Source organism: Triticum dicoccoides, chromosome 3A (assembly GCF_002162155.2).
Source record: "Triticum dicoccoides isolate Atlit2015 ecotype Zavitan chromosome 3A, WEW_v2.0, whole genome shotgun sequence".
NCBI lineage: Eukaryota > Viridiplantae > Streptophyta > Magnoliopsida > Poales > Poaceae > Triticum > Triticum dicoccoides.
In genome coordinates this window covers 134,103,429-134,120,613 of record NC_041384.1, presented here as the reverse complement: position 1 = coordinate 134,120,613, position 17,185 = coordinate 134,103,429, and positions in this window count along the sequence as shown.

Sequence of the window (17,185 nt, the reverse complement as noted above, 5' to 3'; positions counted from 1 at the left end):
TGAAGATGTGCATAGTGAGGAATTTACTTTTGAAGCAATGCACACTTGAACAGTAGAATCATGGAGATCTCCCCCTATATCTTGTAATTCATACACGCATTTAACATATAATATGAAGAATTTGAAATGCATGATGAAATATGGTGACTGATGTAATTCAGGATGCGTGCATTAATATTAACGAGGAATAAGCATGCAGAAAAACTCAGCAAAAGTATCAGACCACCATAGAGTTTAAGTTTACAACTCGATCGAATAAAGTCTCAGAAGAACGAGAGTTGTAACGTAGAAAAAAACGCCCATATAAGTAGACCCGCTTGAAGACTAACTCAAATTTCTCCCCCTTTGTCATCGAATGACCAAAAGGGTTGAAAATGAGGACTAACGCCCCTGAAGAATATCAAGTTGATGGAGGAGCGCCAGCATTGTTGTGGTCATTTGTCGTTGTAGGGCTTGCCACAGTGTCGTCCAAGTCTTCATACTCGTCGGTGTCGCGGGATGAAGAATATGAGATGGCCACCAAGGTAGGAACTTTGACCTTCTTGAATTTCTTCGAAGGAGGTGAAGACCAGTCAAAATCTTCCTTGAGACCCATTTTCTTCATATCTTCTTCACCATACAGATGTGATAGGATAGCCCAGGTGCGACCGAAGACTTCATGGAGGTAGTAATGGTTTTTCTTCACTCATTATGTGTAGCAGTCATGTTGTGAAGAATAGAACCAAACTAACGCTTAACCCATTTATGATTTCGATCCACCTTCTGGTGAAGACTAAGAAGTAGCTCACGGTCAGTCATCACACATGGAGTTGTGGCTTGAGGAGTAGACTTGGGTGCATTGGCAGCAGAATCATGAGTGGCAGAGTCATCATTGGTGGAGTAAGATGCAGCTTTGCGAAACTGACCATCCAATGGACGAATGCCTTCATCAATGACAAGAGGTGTCTTGCCCTTTTCATCAGTTGAAGTAAAAGTCTGCTTGAGGACTTCAATCAGGGGCAGATAGCTGAGGTGATTCTGAAAATCAGCCTTGTAGTTGAATGAAGACCTTATTCTGAGGAATCTCATAATCCAAGGAGCATAAGGCTTCAGCTCAAACGAAGAGAGTGCAACATTTGCCAGAGTCCTCATGAAGAAATCATAATAATTGATAGGAATGCTATGAATGATGTTGAATAGCAGATTCTTCATGATGTCAACTATTTCCTCATCAGATGAGTCATGGCCTTTGATGGGACTCATTGTCCTCGTCAGAATGTGATAGATTGTTCTGGGCATATAGAGTAAGTCCTTTACGAGGAATTTGGTCCTTGTGGCTTGACTGGGCTTCAGAGACTTCATTAACACTTGCATGTAATGAGCAGTGAGTTCAGGTTATTGGTACAGGCAGCGAGCTCCTTCACTGGGTGGACTGATGGGCACGGCGTGAAGCAATTCAGAGGCCGGCGCCTTATAATGAGTATTATCGGTCATCCAGTCGAAGACCCAAGAGTTGATATCTTCATGATCACCTGTGATATGCAGTGTAGCGTAGAACTGAAGAATAAGCTCTTCATTCCAATCAACAATGTCAGAGAAAAAGTTGAGGAGGCCTGTTTCATGAAACACACTGAGCACAAGAGTGAAACAAGGCAATGATTCCATGTCCACATGAGGAATATGCTCGTGGTAGAAGATTTCGTCCTTGTTGAAAAGCAGCAAAGAATAGAAATTGGCCTGGCTGGCAGTCCAGAAGCGCTTCCTCCTAAGACGAGCAGAGTCATAAGGATTGTAGTCAGTGAAGAATACATGCTCGCCAAAGAAGTCATCAGCCTTGAATTTTTGTTTTTTTAGAAGAGATCCTTTGGCTTGGGGTGAGGAGTGTCAGTCAATTGCATCACAACCTCAGGGATCTCAACCTCAGGTTCCACGGGCTGAGGAATTTTAGGTACTTCTTCAGTGGCAGCCTGGGACTTCAATTCTTCATTTACATGTTCATCAGCGCTAGGGGCTGGAATTTCTTCATGGATGGACGGAGTTGCACGAGGTTCTTCAGATCCCATTTGGACTTTAGTAGTTACTGGGGACTGAGCAATTTGTTGAAGACGTGTGAATAGAGGAGAGTTGGGGTGCTGACTTTCCCAAAAGTCATCATTCAGCACTAGCGTGGTGCATCCAATGTCCACATCGACTTCTTCATCCATTTCTTCAATGTTGGCCTCTTCAGAAGTGAACTGAGGCATGGGCGAAGAGATAATCGGGGTTGAAGGGATTTCATCCACTTCAATTTCTTCATCCAACTGCTCTGACGAAGCAGCAGAGGGATTCTCTTCATCGGATTCACTTGGAATCGCATATTCTTCATCAAAAGGAACAAGGCCCTTTGATGGCATGGTTGAGATAGGAACAACATAAATTGGGTTGGCAAATGAGCTGGTCAATGGCTTCATCTTCTTCGGGGCTGAAGAATCTGATGAAGTTGATGCCTTCCTTTTCTTCACTGTTGCGCGCTCTACAGCCTTGGTCTTGTTCACATCTGATGCAGATGGAAGGATCAAAGTTGGTGTAGGCGCAGGAGGAGCAGAGGTATTTGGTTGAATTTCTTCAAGCGCAACTAATGCAGTTGCCCTGACGTCTTCACTTTCTTCGGGCAAAACTCTAGTGGTTGCCCTGGCAGTTTCTTCAGTGGTTGGAATGCAATCATCAGCCCTGGAATTAGCATTTTCTTCAGCGACCTGATTGTCATCAGTGGTGCTGGCATTTTCTTCGGTAGGCTGAGCAGATGCTTCAGCTTGAGGAATTTCCTATTACGTTGGGGTTGCAACATTTGAAGTGAAGTTGTCAGCGAGTCTCACAAAACGAACCTTCGCTCCCAGCCAATCAGCATGGTATGCATCAAATTCATCACTGAGTTTCTTGATCTCGGACTGTATATTCACGAGTTCTTCAGTTGTCATAGAGGCAACATTTTTGTTCTGGTAGCGCTCCTTTTTGTACTGCGCTTTCTTGATCTGCCTGGCCTTCTCAAACTTCCATTTTTCTTCTTGTATGAAGTGAGTCAACATATGACTTTGTCCAGGAGTCAGCTTGAAATCAGACATAGGAGTATTTGGGTCCTTGTGCCATAGGTTAATGTACTCAAGGATCAACTTTGGATCCAAAAGCAGAGGCACACTTGTGCCCTTGGCTCTAGCAGCCTTGACCTGCCTGTCTCTGATGATTTCTACAAGTTCATCATCATCAGCTTTGTCTTCGTCTGACGACACTTGAAAAGCAACCTGCTTCTTTTGAGGACTTGGTCGAGAGCCTCGTCCAGCAGTTGCCTTGGTCTTCAATAGAGTGGGACCAGTTGAAAAATGCAGTGGTGCTGAGGAACTAGCATATGCTCCTGAGGCAATAGAGATGCCCGTCATCCTTTGGCATGTGGCAAGATGCGTAGGTGTTGAGGATTTGGTCGGAGCAGCTAAGGACTTTGGCGGAGGAGCTGAGGATTTTGAAGTGGGAGTAGCTTGAGGAGTTGGTCGTGAGGGCTTTGAAGAATCTGGTCGTGAGGGCATTGCTGAGGAACTTGGCCATGAGGGCATTGAGGGTGAAGCACTTGGCTTGTGAGCAGGCTTGTCTGGCATGGCCTTCTTTGGCTTGCTTGTAGAGGCCTCAGCAGTGGCAGCAGCAGCAGCAGAATCTTCATTGAATTTCCTCACTGCTTCTCTTGCTTGTCTGGCCAACTTGGCCTGGCGCTTGGCCCATTCATCAGGATAATCCTCACCGCGCTTGAGGCTGCTGGGATCTGCTTCTTGGCCAGGTGCCAATGGAGGTCTTGGGCATGGAGGATTTAGAGGGAATTTCTTCATGTACTTGGGAGTAACATACCTGTACTCCCTCCACTCTCTTGCCCATCTCCTCTCTATTCTTTGAATGCGCACTTTGCGCTCATTCTTGGTTTCCTTTCCATGAGTGGCCTCATCAGGAGTGCAATAGTCCTTGTATACGTCATCAGGGATTTCAAACGCAGTATTGACCTCAGGCCTCTTTCCTCCCTTCTGTGGCTTCTTTCTATCAGCCATTTTCTTCAGATGAGTAATTTGAACAATGGAATTCTCTGAAGATGTATGCAACTTTTCTTCAAGGAACACTGCAAATGAGTTAAGTTGATGAGAACCTAGTGATTCAGCAGCTGACAAGAGTACCTGTGAACAGAGTATAGTTGCGAGGAATATGGAGAGGTCATATGCATTCTCAGAGGTTTTTCAAAAAGGAGCAAGTTTGAGGAATTTGACCAGATGAGTCTTGAAGAATTTCACTAAGCGTTCTTTGTCTTAGGTTCCAGAGATGTATAGATCGAAAATCCACACATTTGAGGAACCTTGAAGAAAAATATAGCTTTAGAGAAATGACTCAAGAACATATGACATGTGAGGTGTTCAGTGTGTGATGAATTTGAAGAATAAACACCTTTGAAGATTTTGTAGTTATCATTTGAATCAAAGAGGGCAGTAAAAGTAACTTTTAATTACCCAGGACGAAGAACAGGATGAACTGAGAGATGTAGATGTGAAGTTCGTCAGTTCAGATCTTCCACGCCCTAACTTGGTAGAGGAAGACAGCTACGGCGGCGGCGGAGTGAAGAAATCCGCAGCCGGCGCGAGTACGATGGCGACGAGGTCAAGGCAGTGAAGCTCTTCCTCGCCGGTGACAATGAAGTAGCGGCGGCGCTAGGGTTTGAGAAGCTCGAGCTGGAGTGAGAACGAGCGGAGTAAAAGTGAAGTGGGTAAGGGAAGGGGTATTTATAGCCACAGTGAAAAAAATTGTTCGCCCGAAGAAATTGGACGAACGTGCCCCTGTCCCTTCTCATTCGCTTGACATGTGTCACCCACATACTGAGAAGTGGAGATCGTGTGAAATCGTGGGTGAATGGATAAGTGTTGTCGTGGGATGTGGAACGGTTTGAGCGGTAAAGCCAAAAATTTAGATAAGATAGGTTTTAAAATTCCGTCGCAATTTCTTCAGCTGACAAGGACACATTGAAGATTTTGAACGAGTTTCAAATAGAACGCACATGAAGAATTTGTGAATAGACTGGGTTGAGTTTACCTTAGAGGGGGAAGGGTCCGATCACATTCACTTAGCGAAACAAGCAACTTAAAGAAATAGCAATAAGTGAATGTTGTAGAGGACATAAACTCATATATTTATATATCCAATGAAGAAAAATGACAGAAATGGTGAAGATAATGCAAATTGACAAACAACTGAGGAATTTCAAAGAACTGAGGAAAAGCTCAATTGAAGATTTTCAACATTTGTGGTGGCATGACCCATCGTATAAGAATGATGATTTCAGACACCGCGTACAATTGTCTTAGGGTTCTGAGAATCAAATTCTTCATTAATTTCTTCACACTTAGAGTGTTAGTCTTCATTGATTGAAGAAAAATGTTTCTTCATGTGTTGCACATCTAAGTCATCAATTTTGCATAAGTGTTAGGATGGGTGTCCTTTTCAAAGAACATTCGAAGATTCTAGGATATTTAGCTCACACTGCAACTTGCTAAATCTCTTCCCATCCAAGGGCTTAGTGAAGATATCGGCTAGCTGTTCTTCAGTCTTCACATGCTCAATAGAGATATTGCCCTTCAACACATGATCATGAAGAAAATGATGACGAATCTAAATGTGCTTTGTCTTCGAGTGCTGAACTGGGTTATGAGCAATCTTGATGGCACTCTCATTGTCACAGTAGAGTGGCACATTCTTCACGTTGATGTTGTAGTCCTTGAGAGTTTGCTTCATCCATAGCAGTTGAGCACAGCAAGAACCAGCAGCAATGTACTCAGCTTCAGCAGTAGACAGTGATACGCAGTTCTGTTTCTTCGAGGACAAAAAGACCAAAGATCATCCAAGGAAATGGCATGTGCCAGATGTTGACTTGCGATCCACACGATCATCAGCATAGTCAGAGTCTGAAAATCCAATGAGATCAAAAGCCGAGCCCTTGGGGTACCATAATCCAAGTGTTGGTGTGTGAGCTAGATATCGAAGAATATGCTTTACAGCTTTATGGTGTGATTCCTTCGGTGTAGCTTGAAATTGGGCACACATGCAAACACTAAGCATAATACCTGGCCTAGATGCACATAGGTACAATAAGGAACCAATCATGGAGCGGTATACCTTTTGATCGAAGTCAATACCATTTTCATCAGTGCATAGATGGCCATTTGTGGGCATAGGGATTTTGACTCCTTTGCAATCTTGCATGCCGAATTTCCTCAGTGCATCCTTGAGGTATTTCTCCTGGGATATGAATATGCCATTGCGCTGTTGACGAATCTGAAGACCTAAGAAGAATTTCAATTCTCCCATCATAGACATTTGATATTCTTCACTCATCATATAGGCAAATTCATCAGTATATCGTTGGTCAGTATAGCCAAAGATAATATCATCAACATATATTTGGCATACAAATAATTCACCATCATAAGATTTAGTAAAAAGAGTTGGGTCAAGTGAACCGGGTTTGAAGCCTTTCTTCATGAAGAATTCCTTCAAAGTATCATACCACGCCCGTGGGGCCTGCTTGAGGCCATAGAGGGCCTTATTGAGTCTGAAGACTTTGTCAGGATGCTTCGGATCTTCAAAACCTGGGGGTTGAGCAACATATACTTCTTCCTCAAGCTTACCATTGAGGAATGCACTTTTCACATCCATTTGATATAAAGTGATATCATGATGGCTAGCATAAGCAAGTAATATGCGAATAGCTTCAAGTCTAGCAACAGGTGCAAAAGTTTCATCGAAATCGATTCCTTCAACCTGTGTGTAGCCTTGAGCTACAAGCCGTGCCTTATTCCTCACCACAAGGACATTTTCATATTGCTTGTTGCGGTAGATCCACTTTGTGTCGATGATATTGTGCTTGCGAGGATCTGGACATTTGACCAATTCCCAGACGTTGTTGAGCTTGAATTGATGTAATTCCTGTTGCATAGCTTGAATCCACTCAGGCTCCAGAAATGCTTCATCTACCTTAGTGGGCTCTGTGATAGAGACGAAAGCAAAGTGCCCACAAAAGTTAGATAAATGTGAGGCTCTTGAGCATGTGAGAGGACCTGGAATGTTGATGTCGCTGATGATTTTCTCAAGTTGCACTTCTTTTGCGATGCGGCGATGAGTGGGTTGACGTTGAGGAATTTGATCAGGATTTTCTTCAACACCATTTTCCTCAGGTGCATTAGCATGACGTTCTTCATGCTCCGGAATAACTTCTTCAGCTGATTCTTCAGTAAGAATGACATTCTCTGTAGCCTTGAGCTTAATAGATTCCTCGGGAGGTATTTCATCTATCACAGGAGGTAGGTGCTCTCTTTGCGAGCCATTAGTCTCATCGAACCGCACATCTATAGTTTCAACAACCTTGTGATGATAGGTGTTGAAGACTCTCTAGGTGTGCGAGTCCTTACCATAACCGAGCATAAAACCTTCATGTGCTTTCGGTGCAAATTTAGAACTGTGATGAGGATCTCTAATCCAACATTTAGCACCGAAGACTTTCAAATAACTCACATTGGGTTTCTTGTCAGTGAGAAGTTCATATGTTGTCTTCTTGAAGAATTTGTGAAGATATACCCTATTGATGATGTGGCACGCAGTATCAATCGCCTCAAGCCAGAAGCGAGGAGGCGTCTTGTACTCATCAAGCATAGTGCGGGCCATCTCAACAAGAGTCATGTTCTTGCACTCCACGACGCCATTTTGCTGAGGAGTATAAGGAGCAGATAACTCATGAGTAATACCAAGTTCATCAAGATAGTCATCAAGGCCAGTGTTCTTGAACTCAGTTCCATTATCACTCCTGATGTGCTTGATCTTCACACCAAAGTTAGTTGAAGCCCTCGAAGAAATTTGTTTGAAGACTTCCTGCACTTCAGATGAGTAATCATCAACAATGACAAAGCCATATAAAGATGCAGCATTGGTAAATGTGGCATAGTGAGTAGGGCCAAAGAGATCCATGTGAAGCAATTCAAATGGTCGAGTAGTAGTCATGATAGTCTTTGTTGGATGCTTGCCCTTGGTCATCTTTCCAGCTTCACAGGCTCCGCATAAGTGATCCTTGAGGAATTTGACATTTTCAATGCCAATGACATGCTTCTTCTCCGCGGGCGTGTGCAGATTCCTCATGCCAGCATGACCAAGTCGTTGATGCCATAGCCAGCCTTCTGAAGCTTTTGCAAGAAGACATGTGGCAGGTTGTGGTCCTGTAGAGAAATCAATAATATACAAATCTCCTCTCATAAAGCCTTCGAAGACTTTGGAATTGTCAGTTTCCATGATCACAACACAACGATACTTGCAAAAGAGAACCACCATATCAAGATCACAAAGCATTGAGACAGACATGAGGTTGAACCCTAAGGACTCAACAAGCATGACTTTGTCCATGTGTCGATCCTTTGAGATTGCAACCTTACCTAGACCCAATACCTTGATTTTGCCTTTGTCAGCATAGGTGATATGCTTCAGATGTGATGGAGATAAAGCAGTGTCCATCAATAAGCTCCTGTCACAGTCACTATCGAGGACCCACTCAGTGGCTTTGGGTTGATCATCCTGCAGATGAATTAGTGCAACTTACGAACTCATATACTTCACCAATGAAGAATATGGTATCAATTTCATCAGACAATAGAACAGATAAAACAATATGAGGAGGTGAGAAATGAAAATTCATTTCTTCATGATTAGCTTGCATCCTTTCAAGCATATTCAGGTCTCCAGCAAACTCTTCAGACAATTAAGTTCGTCTGGAGACCTGACCCTGCATAAGAGATTAGTTATTTTTCTTCACCACCCACATCTGAAGGGGTGGCAAAGAGTTCATCATTCTGCGAGCTCCATAAGAGAAAGGTGGCATAGACGCCAATCCACTTCGTTTCACATAAGAGGGGTTAGGATAAGCATAAGAGTAGGCAAAGAAATTCTTCGAGGACTTATGGACATAATGATTTGATGAATAATGCATATCCATAATCCTTAGATCTTCCCTGCGAAACAGACGGGTTAGCACGATGATGTTCATATGAGGACTTGATCCTTGAGAGGAGTTTGGTCCGTATGAGGACTTGGATCCATATGAAGAATTTGGTCCATATGAAGAATTTGATCTGGGGTTCCTATTCTTCATAGGTGCTTTCATGATGACATTCACCTGAAGATTTTCAAGGCACCTTTTGGGAAGCCAGATTTTCTTCATAGGAGGACCGTTCCTGCAGTTAGTGCCAACATATCTAGCAAATACTTCACCATTCTGATTTTTGAACAATTTATAGTTAGAGTCAATGGACTCATCAGAAGAATATGAAGATTCACATGTAAAGCCAGATAAAGTAGATGGATCCACTGAAGGTCCCTTTGCAGCAACCCATGAGGTTTTGGGATACTGCTCAGGTTTTCAGTAGGTCCCATCAGCATTGATTTTCCTCTCAAAGGCAATACCCTCTTTCCTAGGGTTCCTGTTGAGGATCTGCTTTTTAAGCACGTCACAAAGAGCCTGATGCCCTTTGAGGCTTTTGTACATGCCTGTCATATACAATTCCTTCAGCCCTGCATCATCAGTGATACTAGCAATGTCCTCAGATGAGGAATTAGTGATAGTAGAGGCAGTTGAAGAATTTGCAGCAATGGAAGTATTTGAGCATTCAGGTGAAGAATTAGCAGTTTCACGTTCAACGCACTTCAAACATGGAGGAACAAATTCATGTTGAGTAGCGTTGATCTGTTGAGCAAGTAATGAATCACGCTCCTTCTGAAGATCTTCATAACTCACTCTTAGCTTCTCAAGATCTTGCTTTCTTTGAAGAAATTCGTAAGAAAGCTTCTCATGATCAGATAAGAGAGTGTTATGATGAGCTTGAAGATTGTCAAACTTGGATTGAAGTCTCTGAAGATTTTCAGTCAAGATTTTAGTGCGATCCATTTCCTCGCCTAACATATCATCGCTTTTATCTAGCATATTTTGAACCTTTTCAAGAGCTTTTTGCAGTTTCACAGCAATCTTAGCAAGTTTAGGATAGCTGGGTTTGAGGTTTTCATCAGATTCATTCTCACTAGATTCAGATGACGGATATTTGAGTACCTTTGAGCCTTTTGCCACAAAGCAATAGGTGGGAACGTAGTCCTCATCGCCGTCATCGCTAGTGTTGGGGAGGTCCTTTTCTTCAGAGTTGAAGATGGACTTGCTGACGAACGCGGTAGCGAGGGCTAGGCTCGCCACGCCAGAGTCTGACTCATTAGATTCCTCCTCTTCCTCATTTTCCTCAGATTCAGCCTCAGAATCCATTTCCTTGCCAATGAATGCTCGAGCCTTCTTGGAGATGCTCTTCTTGTGAGATGAGGACCTTGAGGGTCTTGATGATGAGGACTTTGAAGATTTATTCTTCTTCTTTGAATCATCAGAACTGTAATCCTTGTACTTCTTCTTCTTCGATTCCTTTTCCCACTGAGGACAATCTTGAATGTAGTGTCCAGGTTTTTTGCATTTATGGCAGAGTCTCTTCTTGTAATCATGGGATGAGGAATATGATCTCAAGTAACCACCTCTTGAGGATTTACCAAAACGACCACGTCTTGAAAACTTTTGGAACTTCCTCACGAGCATTGCTAGCTCCTGGCTCAGTTCTTCATGGGCACCAAGGCTGCTATCAGAATCTTCACCATCAGATTCGGATACTACCTTGACCTTCAGAGCCTGTGATCTACCATAACTTGGTCCATAGAGATCTCTCTTCTCAGCAAGCTGGAACTCATGAGTGTTTAGTCTCTCGAGGATATCAGCAGGATCAAGTGACTTGTAGTCTCCACGTTCTTGTATCACTAATGCCAAGGTATCAAATGAGGAATCAAGTGGTCTCAGCAATTTCTTCACCACCTCATGGTCGGTGATATCAGCGGCACCAAGTACTTGAAGCTCATTTGAGATGCCAGTGAGGCGATCGAAGGTTTGCTGAACATTTTCATTGTCGAGTCTTTTGAAGCGGTTGAAGAGATTTTGAAGAACGTCAACTCGAGAGTCACGCTGTGTTGAGACTCCCTCATTGACCTTGGACAGCCTGTCCCAGATAAGCTTGGCTGTCTCCAGAGCACTCACTCTGCCATACTGCCCTTTGCTCAGATGGCCACATATGATATTCTTCGCTGGAGAGTCGAGTTGCTTGAATCTCTTCACATCAGCAGCAATGATGGTGGGAGTGACAGAGGGACACCATTCTCCATAACGTGCCAGAGATCGTTATCAATTGCCTCAAGATGCATGCGCATCTTATTTTCCAGTAGGGGTAGTCCGTCCCATCGAAGGTAGGACACCCAGCAGAAACCTTGATCATACCTGTGGTCGACATAACTAAAACTCCAGGCGATTAAATCAAAATCACACAGAACAAGGGAGTACCTTGCTCTGATACCAATTGAAAGTGCGTTATATCGACTAGAGGGAGGGTGAATAGGTGATTTTTATAAATTCTTCACTAAGGAATTTGCGGGTGAGGAAATTCCTGAGTGAAAAACTACTTGCAGCGTAATAAGTACTCAGAAGTAAACATAGCAGTGCATGAGCATGGTCTCCATGATGAAATGAAAAAAAGTACAGAGTACAGAAAGCGTAAACACAGGATAACACAGGATAAGATAAACAGACTGAAGAAATTAAACTAAGGAAATTGATAAAGTCTTCAGTCAAAGTCTTCAAACAGATACGAACAAGCACTCAACACATAAAAGAGAAAATGGAAGGGTTGAGGAAATGGAACCAGGTAGCTTGGTGAAGACAATGATTTGGTAGACCAGTTCCAACTGTTGTGATAGTTGTACGTCTGGTTAGGGCGGCTAGGTATTTAAACTTGAGGACACAAAGTCCCGGACACCCAGTTCTGAACACGCAGTTCAGAACACTTAGTCCCCACCATATTCCCCTTGAGCTAAGGTCACACAGACCTCGCCCAATCACTCGTGGTAAGTCTTCAGGTGACTTCCAGACCTTCACAGACTTGGTCACTCGGCGATCCACAATTTCCTCTTGGATGCTCTAGACCATGACGCCTAACCGTCTGGAAGATGCACAGCTTCAAAGGTAACAAGTGTCGGATCCACGCAGGATTAATCTCTTTAGTGATGCTCAATCACTTTGGGTTTGTAGGTGTTTGGGTTTGGGTTTTTTTCACTTGATGATTTTCACTCAAAGTCCTCGGAGGATAGGATGCTCTCAAATGACAAGTGTCAGTTTCTCTCGGAGCAGCCAACCAGCTAGTGGTTGTAGGGGGCGGCTATTTATAGCCTAGGGAGCAGCCCGACATGATAAGACATAAATGCCCTTCAATGATATGATCGTAAGGTGGGTAGATATTTTGGGACAGCTGGTGCATAGCACAGCAATGGTCGGAATTTTGAGTAGCAAAATCCTCAAGGCTATCATGTTCCTCACTGTGTAGGCAATCTGCACTGGCGAATTCCTAACTCCTCAGTCAGAACAAATTCCTCAGAGACCAGAAGAACTTCATCTTTGTCATTGAAGAATATGACTGAATTGTATGAGATTTCCAATGGTTTCACTCGAAGGGATTGGTAGGTGTAGGATTTGAGTTGAGCATCACATGGAATTTTTTCCTTAGTATTTCCTCGACCCCTTTAATAGTACGGTGTTTCCTATAACTCAAGAAAGAGAAAATGAAACTACGAAAACAAAAGTCTTCATGCTTCATGTTCTTCGAATGAATACCAAGTCTTCGGGATTGCACCAATTTCTTCACTTTCAAAGTCTTCAGAAAGTCTTCAGAAATCCAAAGTCTTCGGTTGAAGAACTTCATTTTTAAGGGTCGACTTTCTCTATAAATATCAAACTCCTCATAGACTTATAGACCTGTGTACACTCACAAACGCATTAGTCCCTTAACCTATAAGTCTTCAATACACCAAAATCACTAAGGGGCACTAGATGCACTTATAGATAGCAGTAGTAACTTAGCAGAAATAATATAAGATAAATTCATAGGCATTGGATCGGTGACTTGTTGGATGATATTCATCATGAGACAGTTATAACCTAGGGCGATACGGCACTAGCTCCAGTTCGTCAATATAATGTAGGCATGTATTTCATAAATAGTCATGCGTGCTTATGGAAAGAACTTGCATGACATCTTTTGTCCTACCCTTCCATGGCAGCGGGGTTCATATTGGAAACTAAGGGATATTAAGGCCTTCTTTTAATAGAGAACCGGAACAAAGCATTAACACGCGGTGAATACATGAACTCCTCAAACTACGGTCATCACCGGGAGAAGTCCCGATTTCTGTCACTCCAGGGTTGCCGGATCATAACACATAGTAGGTGACTATAATTTGCAAGATCGGATCTAGAGCATGGATATAATGGTGATAACATAAATGGTTCAGATATGAAATCATGGCACCGGGGCCCAAAGTGACAAGCATTAAGCATGGCAAAGTCATAGCAACATCAATCTTAGAACATAGTGGATACTAGGGATCAGGCCCTAACAAAACTAACTCGATTACATGATGAATCTCATCCAACTCCTCACCGACCAGCGAGCCTACGAAGGAATTACTCACTCCCGGTGGGGAGCATCATGGAATTGGTGATGGAGAAGGGTTGGTGATGATGAAGAACGAAGATCCCCCTCTCCAGAGCCCCAAACGGACTCCAGATCCGGCCTCCCGATGAAGAACATGAGGTGACGGCAGCTCCATCTCGTGGATCACGATAATTCTTTCTCCTTGATTTTTTTCTGCAAAAATAGGATTTTATAGCGTCGGTTTCAGAGTCTGCGGGGCCACCAAGTGGGGACAACCCACCTGGGCGAGCCAGGAGAGAGAGGCGCTCCCTGGTGGGTTGTGCCCACCCAGGTGCCCCTCTCCGGTAGGTCTTAGCTCCAGAAATTCTTATATATTATATAAAAATTCCTCGCAAAGTTTCATTCCATTCTGAGAACTTTTATTTCTGCACAATAACAACACCATGATAGTTCTGCTGAAAACAACGTCAGTACGGGGTTAGTTTCATTCAAATCATGCAAATTAGAGTCCAAAATAAGAAGAAAAGCGTTAGGAAAAATAGATACGTTGGAGACGTATCAGCGGCAGTTCTGTATCGTAAAACGTGATGATTCCTTCTCTCTAATTTATTTCTCCGCGAGACGGTATTTGTGGAGTTGGAGGTGGGGCAAACGGAGGCTCGTGGGACCCACAAGCTCAGGTGGTGCATCCTAGGGGGCGTCGCCTGAGCTTGTAGCTCTGTGGTGGCCCCCTCCAGCAGCTATTTTCGTCAATAATTCTTATATATTTCGAAAAAAATCTTTGTAAATTTTCAGTCTTATCCGAGAACTTTTATTTCTGCAAAAAAATAACATCATAGTAGTTCTGTTGAAAATAACGTCAGTCCGGGTTAGCTTTATTCAGATCATGCAAATTAGAGTCCAAAACAAAAACAAAAGTGTTTGAAAAAGTAGATACGTTTGGGACGTATCCCCCCCCCCCTCCCCCAACACACACCCGGAGTAGATGCCCGCTGGAGGAAAAGGTAATAATTTAGGTAGTCAATGTTCAGTCGATTAGGTCGGCCAACCCCATATTCCGGTTTCTATGGCCCGCAAGCTCGATCTTTTTCTCTTCCTCCTCCATCTCTTCTACTCCTGCTCCCTCTTCACTCTCTTCATAATGCAACAACTCCTCCACCCGCACCTCTTCTCCCCTTTTTTCTCCATTGCTAATTTTTTTCCAGCTGAAGGTCGCGTGGCTTACCTCCATGAATGACCCACGGCTAAGAAGTTGTTATGGAGGGATGGATGGTTCCGAGCTTGCCCGACTGGGCTCCGGCAATACAAATTTGCCATTAACGAGCCCATATTGGTGAGGGCGAAATTTTCTGAACATTGTTGTGATGTTCCAACACGCTGCAAGCGTATATGATGTTTTTTCCTGCGATGGAAGTATATACGGTGAGTTTTCTTGTGACGGAAGCGTGTATGATGTTTGTTCTATACATGTGAGAAATATGTTGCAATGATTATGGACGACAATTGGAAAGGTCAAATTTGTATATGCTGCAAAGTTTGTTAACAGTTATATGCATGTTCTTGTATATATACTTCCTCCCTTCCTAAATATAAGTCTTTGTAGAGATTTCACTATGAACTATGTACGAAACAAAACGAGTGAATGTGTATTCTAAAATGCATTATATACATCTATATGTGATTCATAGTAGAATCTCTACAAAGATGTATGTTTAGATAGAAAGAGGGTATGTTGCATGCATTCTGCTTTTCATGTTCTAATATGCACTAGTTAAAGAAAGAAAGATCACGGAAACTCCTGTCCATCCAAATACCTCGCGAGGCTGCGCAACCGAAAGACGCGAACAAGACACGTGTGGGCGGTAACCACCCTTCCCGCCAGCACCATGCATGTGCCAACGCAGAATCAGGATCCATCCGAAAATCCTTCTCCTCAGGCCGATCCGGGGTTAGGAGCTCGAGATCCGACCAAACACCCAAAACAAAACTCCAGCCTCCGTCCGGGCCACCGCCGCCCACCGTCGACGTGTAGGTCTCGATCGATCGCCCGCCCGCCCGCGCAACCACTGCATGCCGCCACGACGCAGCAACCGGGACGCCACCGCCGATCAAATCCGATGCCCTCGGCCGATATCCCATCATAATTCTGCCCCGCGCGGGCTGCCGATGCGGGGCAGGGGTCGTCGTCTCCGGAGAACACGAGTCCGCCCCCGAGATCACGCGATCGAGATCAGGGACAAGAGCATGCGTACGTGTGCGACAGGGACGCGACCAGCGGCGGAACCCCGGCCGGCCGGCACATGGGCCGCCGAATCGTTGCGGATTAATCTAGTCCGACTACGCGAACCCGGCCGGAGTATTTACCTAAGCTAGTAGGAGTAGCATAGTGCCGCGGCACTCAACCACCGTCGGGTTCCCCGGCGCCGGCTGTCCACTTGTGCACGATCAGCGCGCGTTCGTGATTCATGCATGAACCGTCGGCGTCGTTTACGGTTTACTACTCGATCAGGGGTCAACTTGAATACCCAAGGGCCAAGGTCAGTTGTATAAACGAAAACAAACAAACAGTGCTCGAATGCTCGATCAAGGTTTCGTTGAGGGGAAAAGAAGGATACTGGTACTCCCTCCGTTTCTTTTTACTCTGCATATAAAATTTGGTCAAAGTCAAGCTGCATAAAGTTTGACTAAATTTATATAAAAAAATATGAACATCTACAATACTAAAACTATATGGTATAAACGTACATTTTATAGGGCATCTGATAATATTGATTTCAAATTATGAATGCTTATATTTTTTAATATAAAGTTGGTCAAACTCTATAAAAATGACTTTGATCAAACTTTATATACGGATTAAAAAGAAACGGAGGAAGTACTACCACTACTTGGCCAGCAATTAGCAGGTAAATGTCCTCCGTTATGCATGATGACAATTCTGATGTCTAGCTTGGACTTGGAGGAAGATACGGAGTATGTAGTGAAGAAATGTTTGGTTCGGCAGCAATTATGCCCCGGCGTGCCCTCTGTAATAAGCAATTTGCACGATTAAAATGGCTTCACGAAACTTCACCGCGAAAGAAATCAGCTGATGGAGCGGCCGGTGTATTTCGGCCTGTGCCCAGCCTATAAAAGCATCTACAGCCGGGTCCTCCAAGCCCGCTTTAAACGTCTTGATGGACAGCTCGGTCACAAAAATTCAATTCATACGGGTTTTTCAAATGAGCCTCAAACGTCCGGACTGATTGGTACACCTCATATCCGTCAAAATATTAGATGGATATGAGGGTGTCAATGCACATCCACCACGTTGGACCTGATGGCCTTATCCCATCTTAAATTGCATCAAATCCATCAAACCCTTCCTCCTTCTCCCGCCTTCCTCCTATCTTTCCCACGCTCGAGTCCTCATCGTCTGCCACCCTTGGTCCCCATCCTCACCACCGGTCCAGATCCTCTGCCCTAGATGTCGTCCAGCCCGTCCCTGACCACCGTGATGGAGACTGCGTCCGCCTTGTCTGTTGGCGTCCCGTCCTCGGCTCTGTCGTGCAAGGCGGAGAAAGCCGGCCGGAGGATGCGGCAACGCCGCCAGCAAGAGAGGGAAGCGGCGGCGG